This window comes from Triticum urartu, chromosome 2A, assembly GCF_056163025.1.
Source record: "Triticum urartu cultivar PI428250 chromosome 2A, HENAU_Tu73, whole genome shotgun sequence".
Classification (NCBI taxonomy): Eukaryota; Viridiplantae; Streptophyta; class Magnoliopsida; order Poales; family Poaceae; genus Triticum; species Triticum urartu.
The window spans coordinates 9418655-9432644 of NC_141874.1; the positions used below are offsets into that span (position 1 = coordinate 9418655).

The 13990-nt window shown below is 42.7% G+C and overlaps 1 pseudogene; it reads right to left on the reverse strand.

Moving 5' to 3' along the window:
- Positions 1 to 1313: 1313 nt before the first annotated feature.
- Positions 1314 to 5313, reverse strand: LOC125534706 (uncharacterized; annotated as a pseudogene).
- Positions 5314 to 13990: the final 8677 nt, after the last annotated feature.

Consider the following 13990-nt stretch of genomic DNA (forward strand, 5'->3'; position numbering starts at 1 on the left):
AAAGTCCTATCATTTTCCTTTTTCTTCTTTTTAGAAGGACTAGGTGCATCCAAATTATTTCTCTGAGAATCCTGCTCAATTCTCTTAGGGTGGCCCTCAGGATACAAAGGTTCCTGGGTCATTTTACCCCCTCTAGTCATAACTCTAACAGCATTATCATTTTTCTTACTATTCAATTCATTGAGCAGATCATTCTGAGCTTTGAGTATTTGTTCTACTTGAGTGGTAACCATAGAAGCATGTTTACTAATGAGTTTAAGTTCACCCTTAACTCTAGACATATAATCACTCAAGTGTTCAAGCATATCGGAATTGTATTTCAATTGTCTACCAACATAAGCATTGAAGTTTTCTTGTTTAACAATAAAATTGTCAAACTCATCTAAGCATTGTCTAGCAGACTTATAACGAGGAATATCACCTTCATCAAATATATAGAGAGAATTTACCTTTACTACCTGTGTCGGGTTATCAAGACCATGTGTTTCTTCAATAGCTGTTGAATTAAGACCATATATTTCTTCAAGAGGCAGTAAATTAAGACCATGTATTTCTTCAACAGGAGGTAAATTCATAACATCTTCAGCATTAATACCCTTTTCTTTCATAGATTTCGTTGCCTCTTGCATATCTTCAGGACTGAGAAATAGTACACCCCTTTTCTTCGGAGTTGGCTTAGGAGTTGGTTCAGGAAGTGTCCAATTATTTTCAGTGTTGGCGTTAAATACGACCGCTGCGTTGGTTGGCCGGCCGACATGTGAGGCTGCGGCGGACACCGAGGGAACGAGCCGTGCGTCCGCTTCGTTTCCACGCCGGCCCAAATTTGGGCCTGAAATGCGTCAGCACGGACCCCAAGCGGATACATTTTGGGTTTGGGTCAGTGCGTTGTGCCGGCGTTTTTGTTAGTGGCTACCCAAGCAGACATGAGCAGACTAAATGAGTCGTCTGGTTGGAGTTGTTGTAAGTGTTTTGAATTGTGGCCGAATTTCGGCCATCTTGGATGGGCCCGGAAAATGCCATTGTCAGCCTAATATTTAGGCCCAGTTTGAATTTGGCTGGCCCGATCGAACTTCTAGAGCCTTGTGTTTTTCAAAAATTTGATTTATTCGACGATTTAATCTCTAATAACCCCTCATCACTGCTCAAGTGTGGAGCACTCATTCTAAACCATCTAACTTCCCGGCAGGTCACCCATTCTCTCACTACTCCAGCCTGAGCACGGTTAACATCCGAGTTCTATTTCATTTTATTCTGTTGTTGGTATAGCAGGAGCCAAGAAGTGGCTTCAACGCACAAAATAGAAGGAGCTATACCTATGCTTTCTGCCTCTTAAAGTTTATTACCTCACCGCTTGATCCAGATTCCGAGGCCCCACACTCAAATGACATGCAACCGCCATCCATGCTACCCAGTGGTAGTGATTAAGATCGCGACCCTGTATGATTGAAAACTCGCTTCACTTTGTTCACAGTATTAGATCCACCCTGCTGTTGCAAGGAGGATTTGGAATCCAACATTGTGCCGATTTTCCCATGTGGTACAATGTCAGTCATGCCGAGGAAAGACCAAATTGAATTAGCAGAGCTGCGTAGCACTGGAGGTGATGAAGATCTTATCTGAGGTTACATATCAAACAAGCACAGAACTGTCAGTACAAGTGATTGCAACAATTCATGAACTGTGACTGATCTCAGCATGTGGTACACTCACCGCATCCATTAGGCGGTTGATGGGCTTCTTAGTCACCGGTGTTCCGTCTCCACCTCGCGCCTGAACCTCTCCATGATCAGCTTCTATGTCTTCCTGAAGTGATGAGGCTGGTGTTATTGGTTCAGTAGGAGTTACTTGGTTAGAACCATTTGCTTTTGGTGGTGGTGGTGGTGCTGCTGTGTTGCCATTCATCAAGAAGGCAGTTATGCTGTCAATGTCCATTGAGATCATGGGCACTGGAGCACGGGGTGATGCTACCGCTGGATATGCAACTGGTGAGGGGCCCAAGGACTCGGGCATACTGGAGGACCAAGACTGCAATGATCTAGGTGAAGAGAAGGAAGGACTTGGCATTCCTAGCAAGTGGGTTGACATTGTTCTGCTCATGAGGTGGTGGTGTTCTACTGTCTTCTTTCTATAATTGGTCTCTAAGTGGTACTCTCCTGGGCTATAGACTATCACCCGCTTCAAGGTATCCTACTTTAGCCATAGTTGTTTGCCCTGACTGCAAAATGCTTGCATCTGCTGGTTTCTTTTGCTGTCTACTGCAAGTGAAAAAGGCTAAACATAGTAAATAAATTGTGTAAGGGTAAGCATAATTGCTAATGAAGCTGGTTACTTTACAATGTTATCAACAAAAAGGAAGTATTATTTGAGCTATTAAGGATGACATGTTTTGTTGACAGATGTAGCTATTCAATATATCTAAAAAAATACATAGAATTGCAGCAAAAGGAAGAGTTGATCTTAATATCGCTTTTACCAACCTTTTATTACCACCACTGGTTGGGGATGCATTGCCAGTAAAATTGACGACTTTAGTCTGCTTTTCACAATTCTGCAACTGATATCATGTACTCATCTTGGCTTGGCAAGTTTTATTCCTCTCAAGAAGAGGCAGGAAATGATGTATGTATTTTTCATACTTGGGGAGATCCGCCTTCAAACCCTCGTGCACATCACTCTTCTGCAACAACATTAAATTCAGTATCCTTATGATTGATTTCTTGAAATTTGCTTTGCGTTTGTATTGATTAGCTTTTGCTTCAGATAGTGATGAGAATTGTTCCTGTATGGAGATGGAACCAAGGGTTTAAGTGACAGAGATGTGCAAAATCATCAATGAATGAAGATTTATCTCTAGGAATAGGACGAGTGACCTCTGTTAGTGCTGGAAGAACGACTCTACGATCCAGTTCCAACAACTGAGGAAAATAAGCATCTTTCCAAGTCTTGATCTGCAATGAAATATTGCAACAATACAATTTGGATGAGCTCTGCAAATTTAACAAAAAACCATCAACAACTCATCAACTTGATTTGGTCATTCAGCTATTAAGGCTTCTGCATTGAAATATAAGTTCAAGTAAACACAATATCCCATTACATATACAAGAACCTTAATTACTAAATTGGCTTTACTAAAGCAACTATGCATAACTACCACATATTAGGAATATACTTATAGATATAAGAACAAATAATACACATATAGTCCTACGTCATATATTTTGATGCAGAGGGAGTATAAAATGAAGGATTCTCTCACCTTACAAAATAATTCCTCCTTGAGATCATATTCTCATACACTGCAACATGAGAAAAACCAACGAAGTCAAAGGAAAATAATGATTGAAGTTATATGGCATTCACATTTTTTGCTAAATAAAGCAGCTGAAGTACCTGGAATCTAAGAGTTCTGACAAAGCAAAGTGCTTTGTGGAGCACCGGGAATCTGTTGTACATGTGGTGTCATTGGCTTAGTTCACATGCCTTGAATGGCGTATATAATAGACTTGTTTGCCTAGCACCCTGCTGATTATTCCATCTTGTAAGCTGACCAGGCTGCATCTTGGAGACATCAGTTTGTTGTGCTCCAAGCATTTGGTACGTTTGCATGCCCATCTCTTGTTGGTTGGCTCTCAAAATTTGATTCAACCTTGTCATCTGCGGCTGTCGCACTCCTATAGCACTATCATTTTTGCCAAGTAGGTGATTTTGCTGAGAATTTGTACCAATAAGTGGCTTGAACAAATGGCGGTATGTTTGTGTGCGGATTTTTGGAGGCCGAACTCCACGGAGCTTGGTATTTTGAAAATATCAGAAAGCATATTTAGAAGTTCAAAAGATCTGAAAAAAATCCATGGAAACATATATGTATTCCGCAAGAACGTTTTAAATTTCATTTAAAAATGTTGTGATTAGTAGGCTGTACAAAAAAAAGTCCAGCCCAACAACAAAAATAAAATGCCCGTTTAAAAATGTGTATTTGTCTTTTTTCTGTATGCCACATGTGAAAGTATAATGCTATGAAATTTTGCGCATACATAGTATACATGTGTATGTGTGTTCACGAATAAATCCAAAATATTTGCACTTTGGAAAAATGAAATTTGAAAACGAGCTCCCGGGTGCTCAGCCTCCGTTGACATTTTCCGCGGTATGTTCTTCCTTCCTTGCCTTCTCGAGAGATCACTTGTGTCCTGATCCTACCGCTATTGAATTTCTGTACCTATATTCTGGAAACAAGACAGATCTTCATGAAGACCTCCTATATTTGAATAAGATCGGACATTTCCACATTGAGGTGAAATGACATCGAGGAAAATAATACTGAGTTGAGCGTCTAGGCTCTAATACCAGATGTGGTGTCCTCTAGTCATGCATTATGTTTGCTATACCAAGGGTTGATGCGGATATGGATTAACGGAGGGATCTTGGAGAAGAAAAAGGGACAAAAAGATAGATATTTACCTTCACGCGGGCCCAACAATGTGCACACGACTAACAAACAAGGAAATGCCATGCCGGTGGCCCAAGCACAGGCTACACAAACCAAGTTTTGACAAAGAAAGGATCTGCATCCCTGAAACACTATAGAAGGGCTCTGTCTAACTCACGTGTTACATCAACTTAGACAACACAGAAGTGAGAAGCAGCCAAAGATCCACTGTCGAGTGGATGCCTCAATCCTGGCTGCCTCTTGACCTAATGCCCCTGCCACTAACGGTCGTGGGTCATAGCCGACCGTTCTCCCAATTCACCCTCCACAATCTTGATCGGGTATGATCTTCCTAATTACTCTCTACATTTTTAGATCCATAATTCTACACCTGTTTCGGGAACGAAACTGGATCCAGATTCTCGCTTAAGGATGAGCCCTATATCACCGATGCCGCGCCGGCTCTCTTCTCCTTTGTCTGTGACTCTTGTGGCTTGGCGGCAGCTGTCGAAAATGCCTTGATCAGAGATATCTCAGGTGTGATTTTGTCGTGCAATTATTCAGAGTTTGGGACCTTTCTCAAGAAACTGTTCTCTCTCGCTAGCGCGTCCACATGATGGTCAATGGTGCTTGTTGCCTCTTCTTTGCGGCCAGTCGTTGCTTCGCCTTTGCTAATGCGATCTGCAGGCCAGTCGAAGGCAACTGCTAGGTTTAAGTTCTTCATGTGGCTAGTTGTTCACAAGCACTGCCTCACCCCTGACAACTGGCTTTCTGAGCAACTCATCATTCCCGGTCTGCCTTGCTGCATTGGTGTCCCCAAAACGTGCACTCACATGTTCATGCACTGCCTCTTCACGCACCAGGTCTGGCAGTGTTTCCATGAATGGACGACCACAGACTTCCCTATGCAAGAAATGGACTCCAATGATACTGAGAATTGGTATCTTAAGGCCAAAAAACTCCCTCCAAAGAATATGTGACACAACTTGGATACGATCACTATCCTAGTCCATTGGAGAACATAGAAGGAGCATAGTATGAGGATGTTTGAGCACACAAAGAGCAGTGCCGCCTGCCTAATGGCTCTCGTCAAGGAAAACATCCAAGCCTGGAGGGCCGCTAGCTGCATCATCACGAACTACACTATTTTTGATCTGTCCTTTTGACAGTGGCCTTTTTGTGGGTGGCATCTTGTCACCCCTTTGAAAAAAAATATCTTCATAGGTCGACCTATCGCACACGGTTGTTCTGTACCGTGTGCTTTGCAACCACCTATCACACACCACTGCAAGGCGACAGTTTGAAACTGTGTTTGTGACAGTGGTTTTTAATCGTGTGTGATGACCCAATCTGCACTGGTGCTCGTATCAACAATTTCTCTCCACGTGGCCCCAACAATCACATCGCTAACGAACGCGAAAATGGACTGCAGCCCACACACAAGTTTGGGAAAGAACCGGGATCAGTCTTCTAAAAAATGACGAGGAAGCAGAAAAACCCTTGAACGCTATATGACTCCACTTTCACATGTTAATTACACTGAGTAGCAGAGCTAAGTACCAGATCCAGCGTCAAGATCGTTGTCTGCCCTAGAAGCTACCACCAACGCCTCAATCCTGGACGCCCCTGTGGCGAATGTGCGTGGCTGCCCATCGTCGTTCCTCCTATTCACTAATGTCCACAACCGTTGCGTCTTCAAGGACCAACATCCGTGACTGTTGTGCCTTAAAAGTTGAGCCTTCAAGGTACGACTTGCTCATTACTCTCTAGATTCATAGATCCACGATAATTCTACATCCGTTTGGACACCTAAGGATCACCAAAAGGAAAATTATTGGTACTTTCCATTTCATTTTACTCCCGTCATTTACTTATACAAGTCCACTATGGAATATACATTTTGCATCTATACAAGGCCGCCAACAGTAATTGAGGCAAAATTAATGATATTTTCTTGTACTAGCAACATGTTTAATGCTTGCATGCATGTATTCATAATGAGAGCCAGCTACTTCCCCCCACTCAGATTCCTTGCATGCATGTGGCGTATTAATGACGCAAGTAGACGAAAACAAAAACTAACTTGCAAAGCAGCCATTAAAATTTATGTTGGTACTTGTAATCTGAGTTTGTGGCCTTGTATATAAAAATGGAGGGAGTATTGTGTTGGTTCTATAGCAGTATCCAAGAAGTATCTTCAACACACACAATAGAAGGAGCTAAGAGGTGGCTTCAATACAGAGTGGTATGTTCTTGCTTCATCGCCTTTCTTGAGATATCACATGTGTCCTCTTCGACTTGTAAGCCATACTTTTGCTCAAAACTCACTTCAGCGTTTGTATTTGGAAGGTCCATAAGCTGCCTACTCTTTGTCTATCGAGATCGAAGGATCACTAAGAGGAACATATCTTTGTGATAGAAATGCCATTGCCAATATGATAGCATCCTTTTCCCTTGGATCATATTCTCTAAACCAGTCAACAAAGACCATGGCTATTTATTCATCCGATTCATAACTTACAACCAATGCTGAACTCCAAACTCTACAGTTCTGTTTTCCACTTTGTGTGCCGAAAATTAATAGGTAATTCTTACTCTTTTCTTACTTAATCAAAATTGCAAGTATCGTGCCTCGTTAAAAAGAACTTTACAGTAAAAGGTAGAGAGAGGGAAGCTATTAACAATATTAATGTATCTCTCTTGCATATGAGCATGCCATTATCTTTTGCAATTGTTTCCAGTTCGATGACTGTTGCACATTTTGTAAGTATATGTTTATCTTTTCACTGGTTTGGATTCGTGTACAAACAATTCACTATTGATAATTTTCATTACCTATTTACATCATCTTTTCTGTAGCAGGATGGAAGAAATGGCCTCAACACACAAGATAGCAAGAGCCAAGAAATGGCTTCAACACAGAAGTTGTGCTCGACTCGAGTTGAATCAACTATATGCATACCCATCATATCTTGTCTCAAAATATTTTAGAAACAAATAAATATGCAAGTATATTCTGCTCTCTCTCTGATCCCTCAAAATGAACCCGAGCATTTGTAGAAACTCCGTTCATATAATCCGTAGGTTTAGACTCATCACAAGTCCATCTTCTGTGCCAGCTAAAATTAATGGTCATGAATCTCCATTGAATATAGCACTCTTGCTTTCAAAACAAAGAACATGTCAAAGTTAACATGAGTGTTTATAATGCTTGACTTGTTGCAAATAGTTTATGACAAGATCAAGGAGTTGATTATGACGAGATTGTCTCATCATAATAATACTTAAAGTCAATTTGGATTAAATTAGAAATTATTAAATATTTTAGTTATGAGATATAACAGATGGATGTCGAAATGATTCCCATGAGCTGGAAATAGAACCAAGGATGTACATTTGATACGGCCCAAGGTAATTTTGTTGATCCAGAGGATGCTAGTAAGTGTGCAAACTTCAAAAGATCCTGTGATGATCTGAAATAAGCATAGTGGAGTTGGAATATTTATTTTGATGAATTGATCAGATAATATGATTTCTTCGATAGAAACAAAAATGCTTGTAATTACAAGAAAGTAAGTATGAGCATGATAATATTTCTAAACACTGTGTGTGCATGACACATTGTTGATTGGAAATTATATAAATTTCCTGACATGGATTAAGACTTTATTGAAAATAGTTTTTCAGCAAAGTACTTAGGCAATATAGTCCTTGTATTATACATAATAATCTATGAAGATGATAGTGTCTAAACGGGCTTAGCCTAAATACATATTGACCAGAGTACTAAAGTAGTTTAGTATGAAAAATGTCAAGAAGAGTTTTCTTGTCAAAGTCACATGGAAAGAGTTCTTAGCAAGAATCGATATCTTAAAATACTAAATAGTGAAATACATGATTTCAATCACACTTGTGTTCAATTCAATGGTTTGTCATAACAAGATATGTTCAAGTACTCCAAGTAAGTTGTGAGTAAATTTACTAGTATGGGCAAATTGTTGATCATAGGACAACAATGAAGATATCGTTAAGTATTAACGACATGTTTCTCCCATATGGAGAGAATAAAGAGATTGTTGTAAAGAGTTACATGAATACATGTTTGATGTAAGTAGTACATCGACAAAAACTTCAATTGTTGCTCCAAGCGAATTTCGATTTCAATTAAATGATTTATGGTGGCACAACAAGTTAGAATTTGTCCAAGAAAGTTACCGTGGTGAATTCTATAATAGAAGGCTGAGTATATTGTCGCTTTAGAAGCAACAATAGAGGGTGATGAATCAACGGTTCATATATGAACTTAGTATGGTTTCTAGATGATAACGCAAATAGAACATTGTTCTCATATGGTGGTCTATGCCTTAATCTAAGGAATCAAAGGTCTTGCCAGTGATTCAATATATACTAAGCTTGTTTCAAATAAATTATGTATTCATGTGAAAGCATTACGGATGCATAGAAATGCAAATGATACAAACGGATCTGAAGTTGTCAGATTCGATAGGACGAAGTCTAAACCACAAGCAAGACATGTACTTACACCGGAATGCCATTGGTGTAAAAGTTAAAAGTACGAAATAGATTATTGACTCTAGTGCAAGTGGGAGACTGTTGGAAATATGCCATAGAGGCAATAATATTTGCATTATTATATTTCCCTATTCATAGTTAAGATTTTATATTTCATGCTATGCTATAATTGCTATGATGCTGTAATATGTGATTCAGTGAAAAGTTCATAGGCACGTGTGCAATGATAAACGATAAACAATAGGTTCCCGGTCTCGCCTCTAAGACTGGCTCAAGTGTTGTTGTTAATCATGTTTTTCGGATCAAAGGATATCGGTAAGTGTAGTAATAGTCCTAAAAAAACATTTAGGAGATGACATTAGAAGAACGATCATATTGAATCGACCCAATTCTTGTTTGTTATACTTTGTGATTACATCGTCTGACATCATCTGTTACAACACAGAGTGTTAGCATGTGCTTTAATTCCTCTGGCCATGAGAGTGTCTCGATCACTTCCTACCGGACGGTGGGCTTTGGGGCTGCTCAAACATCATCTGTAACAAGGTGATCATAACGACTACTTTCAGGTACACCGGGAAGTTTGACAAGTGACCGGATAGCTCGAGGGTGGGATTTGCTCCTCCGGCGATAGAGAGATATTCTTAGGGATCCCTCGGTGTGACTGCATCCATCATCGTCTGGTCAGACAGTGGTGACTATGTCACGGGGATGCCTGAACACGTCAACGAGAAACAAGAACAAACTGGTAACGGGAGCAACAGTATAATGAGCATGGTGACGACTCAGGAGGATACCGATGCACACCGAGTTTTGTAAAGTATCACGGAACAAAGGGAACATCACATGATAACCAAAGGTTCACTCGAATATCATTCGTGTAATCATAGGGACCGATATGGATGTCCACGGTTCCGCTATCGGTCATTGAACGAAGGGTTTCATTCAGGTCTCTGATTTACCGAACCTACGGGGTCACAAGCTTAAGGTAATCATGATCTGTTGAGTGTTAGTAGGATGGGAGTGATGAGAATATATATGTGAAATTGTTTCATTAATATTCAGAATAGTTCCGAGAGGTTCCAGAAGCGTTCCGGGGTCACAGGAAGGGTTTCAGTGAATATCGAGTAATACCGGGTATTCCCGATTAATTATATATAGGTGAAAAATGTTTTCGGGGATGTTAAATTAAATATCAATGGGCCTTAAAAGACCAAGAGGTGAAAGTCAAATGGGGCCACGAAGTGAAACATAGCCCTTATTTTTTTGACAGCCAATGAAAGTTGTGGCTGGTTAGACTAGTATAAGTAGCAAAGGGCTCACTGATCCAGGGTGTGTTCTATATATTTCATGGTGGAGGAGTTGTCCATCAAGTGTGCATTCATCACGTTCATCCAAACATGATCTTGTAGTCCAGGATGGTTCAGAGCATTGTATCACAAGAAAGACGGTATCCCTTGATATGTTCTCATCTGGTGTGTGCTCGTGAGGAGGTGGATGGGCAGTACCGCTTGCTCATTCCACCACCAATGGTCCAGTTCTTTTCACCCGATTAAGGAGAATCATGGTCTCGATAATCATAAGCCCCAAAAGAATTTGATCTGTTTCTTTAGAATAGCGAGAATCAAACCAAAATTGGTAGTGCAATCGAGAAGCAACAATCTGGGTCGATTCCGTTGGTTAGAGCATCTCTAGTAGACTCCTTATATCGCGGACCTTAAAAGTGTGTTTAAAGTTCGCGGCATGCCCCGGATACGGGCCGAAAACAGCCATGGCAGAACATAAACTTTAAATGAACCAGTAAATTTTGAAATCAAAACTTCGCGTGAGAAATCGAACTACTCCAGTAGAACTACTAGCGTTCATAGTTACTTGATCATCATACAAAAGTCATACATAGTCGATATTTTACAAACTAGATCGGAGGAGCAACGGCCGCCCTAACCCTAATGCCAAAATTTGGCTCACCGGAGCCATCCAGGTGCGGCGGTGATGCTGTGGCGGTGGATGAGCTCAGTCCTCATCGTCGTAGCCGAGGTCGATTTAGATGTCGTCCTGCGCCTTGGCTTCGCAGTGCCATACTACCAAGTTGTCCTCGAACTCCTGCACCTTCGTGAGCCCCTGTTTTTATCGAGGTCGGTGTCCCATCGACGGCGCTGCTCCACCTCCTCCTCCTCCCCCCGCACACTACGCGCGAGGATGGCGGCCTCGAAGGCGTCCGCCTTTGTCCCACCGCTCCGGCTCCCTCTTCACCGCGCGGAGCGGCAGGAGCTCCTCCGGCTCTTTTTGCACTGGCATGAGCATCGTACGGGACCTCGACGCACCTGCGAAGGAGTTGCCTATGCCGGAGGACAGAAGCGCCCGGTCCTACTCCTCCGTTTCATAACAAAGGAGCAACGGCGATGGCCGAAGGCCTCGGTCGAGGTACCTCCGGGCACTCCGTTTCCTCGCGGCGTCAGCGACGACGCATCACTTCCGATCGGGGTCATCGCCACCACCGGCGCCGCGGCCCGAGGACCATGTCCTACGCCACATGGTGGAGTTGGGCGGCGGATTGGTGCCGGCGGCGGCGAGAAATTGAGAGGGGAGAGAAGGGATTGCAGCAGCGCGGGGATAGGGTTCGGCCCGTATATCGGCCACGAACGCTTAGTTATACTGCGCGAGGGGGGCTGTTTTCGGGCCAATTTACGGGCCGGAGCGACTATAAAGGCTCTGGTCTGACCAAAAAAGGTCAAACCCGTAGAGTCACCGGAATTATATGGGGGGCGCGGTTAAGAGCATCTCCAGTTCTTCGGCCCCCCAGGGCGCCGAAAAAGAGCGGCCTGGGGGCGAACCGGCGCTACATTTGCCCCTGTGGGTGACTCCATTCCCAGTCGTCGGCCCGCAGGTCGCCGCGGGTTCGGCGATATTCCGTTCAAATTTTTGCAAACTCGACGATTTTTGCACGAACTCGGCGATACTTCATTGAAATTTGTACAAAAAATAAAAAAGACATGCAAACTACGCCTAAACTACGCCAAACTAATAAAAGCCTAGCCATCGCCATCGCCGCCGCCATCGTCTACATGCCGAGAAGTCTGTAGAAGCGCGTGTAGTCACCGCCGTCGCCGTCGTCATCATCGTCGCGCGCCTCGCATGCGCCGCCGCCGTCCCTGCTGCAGCCCTGGCCTCGGTCGCCGACATGCGGCGGGGCGCTGGACGGCCCGGCCTCATCCTCCTCGTCGTTGTCGAGGACGATGATGCCGCCCTCCTCGCGGTCGCGACAATGGGCCTGCAGCTCCAGGTACGCCCGGCGTTGGTGGTGCACCTGCTCGCGGACGTAGTCCTCCTTCGCCCACTTGAGGGCGGACGCGTCGTCGGGGGCCATGATAACCCACAAGTATAGGTGATTGCAATAGTTTTCGAGGGTAGAGTATTCAACCCAAATTTATTGATTCGACACAAGGGGAGCCAAAGAATATTCTCAAGTATTAGCAGTTGAGTTGTCAATTCAACCACACCTGGATAACTTAATATCTGCAGCAAAGTATTTAGTAGCAAAGTAATATGGAAGTAACGGTAACGATAGCTAAAGTAATATTTTTGGGTTTTGTAGTGATTGTAATAGTAGCAACGGAAAAGTAAATAAGCAAAGAACAATATGTGAAAAGCTCGTAGGCATTGGATCGGTGATGGAGAATTATGATGGGTGTGGTTCATCATGTAACAGTCATAACATAGGGTGACACAGAACTACCTCCAATTCATCAATGTAATGTAGGCATGTATTCCGAATATAGTCATATGTGCTTATCAAAAAGAACTTGCATGACATCTTTTGTCCTACCCTCCCGTGGCAGCGGGGTCCTAATGGAAACTAAGGGATATTAAGGCCTCCTTTTAATAGAGTACCGGACCAAAGCATTAACACATAGTGAATACATGAACTCCTCAAACTACGGTCATCACCGGGAGTGGTCCCGATTATTATCACTTCGGGGTTGCCGGATCATAAAACATAGTAGGTGACTATAGACTTGCAAAATAGGATCAAGAACTCACATATATTCATGAAAACATAATCGGTTCAGATCTGAAATCATGGCACTTGGGCCCTAGTGACAAGCATTAAGCATAGCAAAGTCATAGCAACATCAATCTCAGAAAATAGTGGATACTAGGGATCAAACCCTAACAAAACTAACTTGATTACATGATAAATCTCATCCAACCCATCACCGTCCAGCAAGCCTACGATGGAATTAATCACGCACGGCATTGAGCATCATGAAATTGGTGATGGAGGATGGTTGATGATGACGATGGCGACGGATTCCCCTCTCCGGAGCCCCGAACGGACTCCAGATCAGCCATCCCGAGAGAGTTTAGGGCTTGGCGGCGGCTCTGTATCGTAAAACGTGATGAATCCTTCTCTCAGATTTTTTTCTCCCCAAACACGGATATATGGAGTTGGAGTTGAGGTCGGTGGAGCTCCATGGGGCTCACAAGGCAGGGGGCGCGCCCAGGGGGGCAGGCACGGCCACCACCCTCGTGAAAAGGGTGTGGGCCCCTTGGCCTTGATTCTTTCGCCAGTATTTTTTATTATTTCCAAAAATAATTTCCGTGAAGTTTCAGGTCATTCCGAGAACTTTTGTTTCTGCACATAAATAACACCATGGCAATTCTGCTGAAAACAACGTCAGTCCAGGTTAGTTCCATTCAAATCATGCAAGTTAGAGTCCAAAACAAGGGAAAAAGTGTTTGGAAAAGTAGATACGATGGAGACGTATCAACTCCCCCAAGCTTAAACCTTTGCTTGTCCTCAAGCAATTCAGTCGATAAACTGAAAGTGATAAAGAAAAACTTTTACAAACTCTATTTACTCTTGTTGTTGTAAATATGTAAAGCCAGCATTCAAGTTTTCAGCAAAGATTATGAACTAACCGTATTCACAATAACACTTAGGTCTCATGTTTACTCATGTCAATGGCATAATCAACTAGCGAGCAATAATAATAAATCTCGGATGACAACACTTTCTCAAAA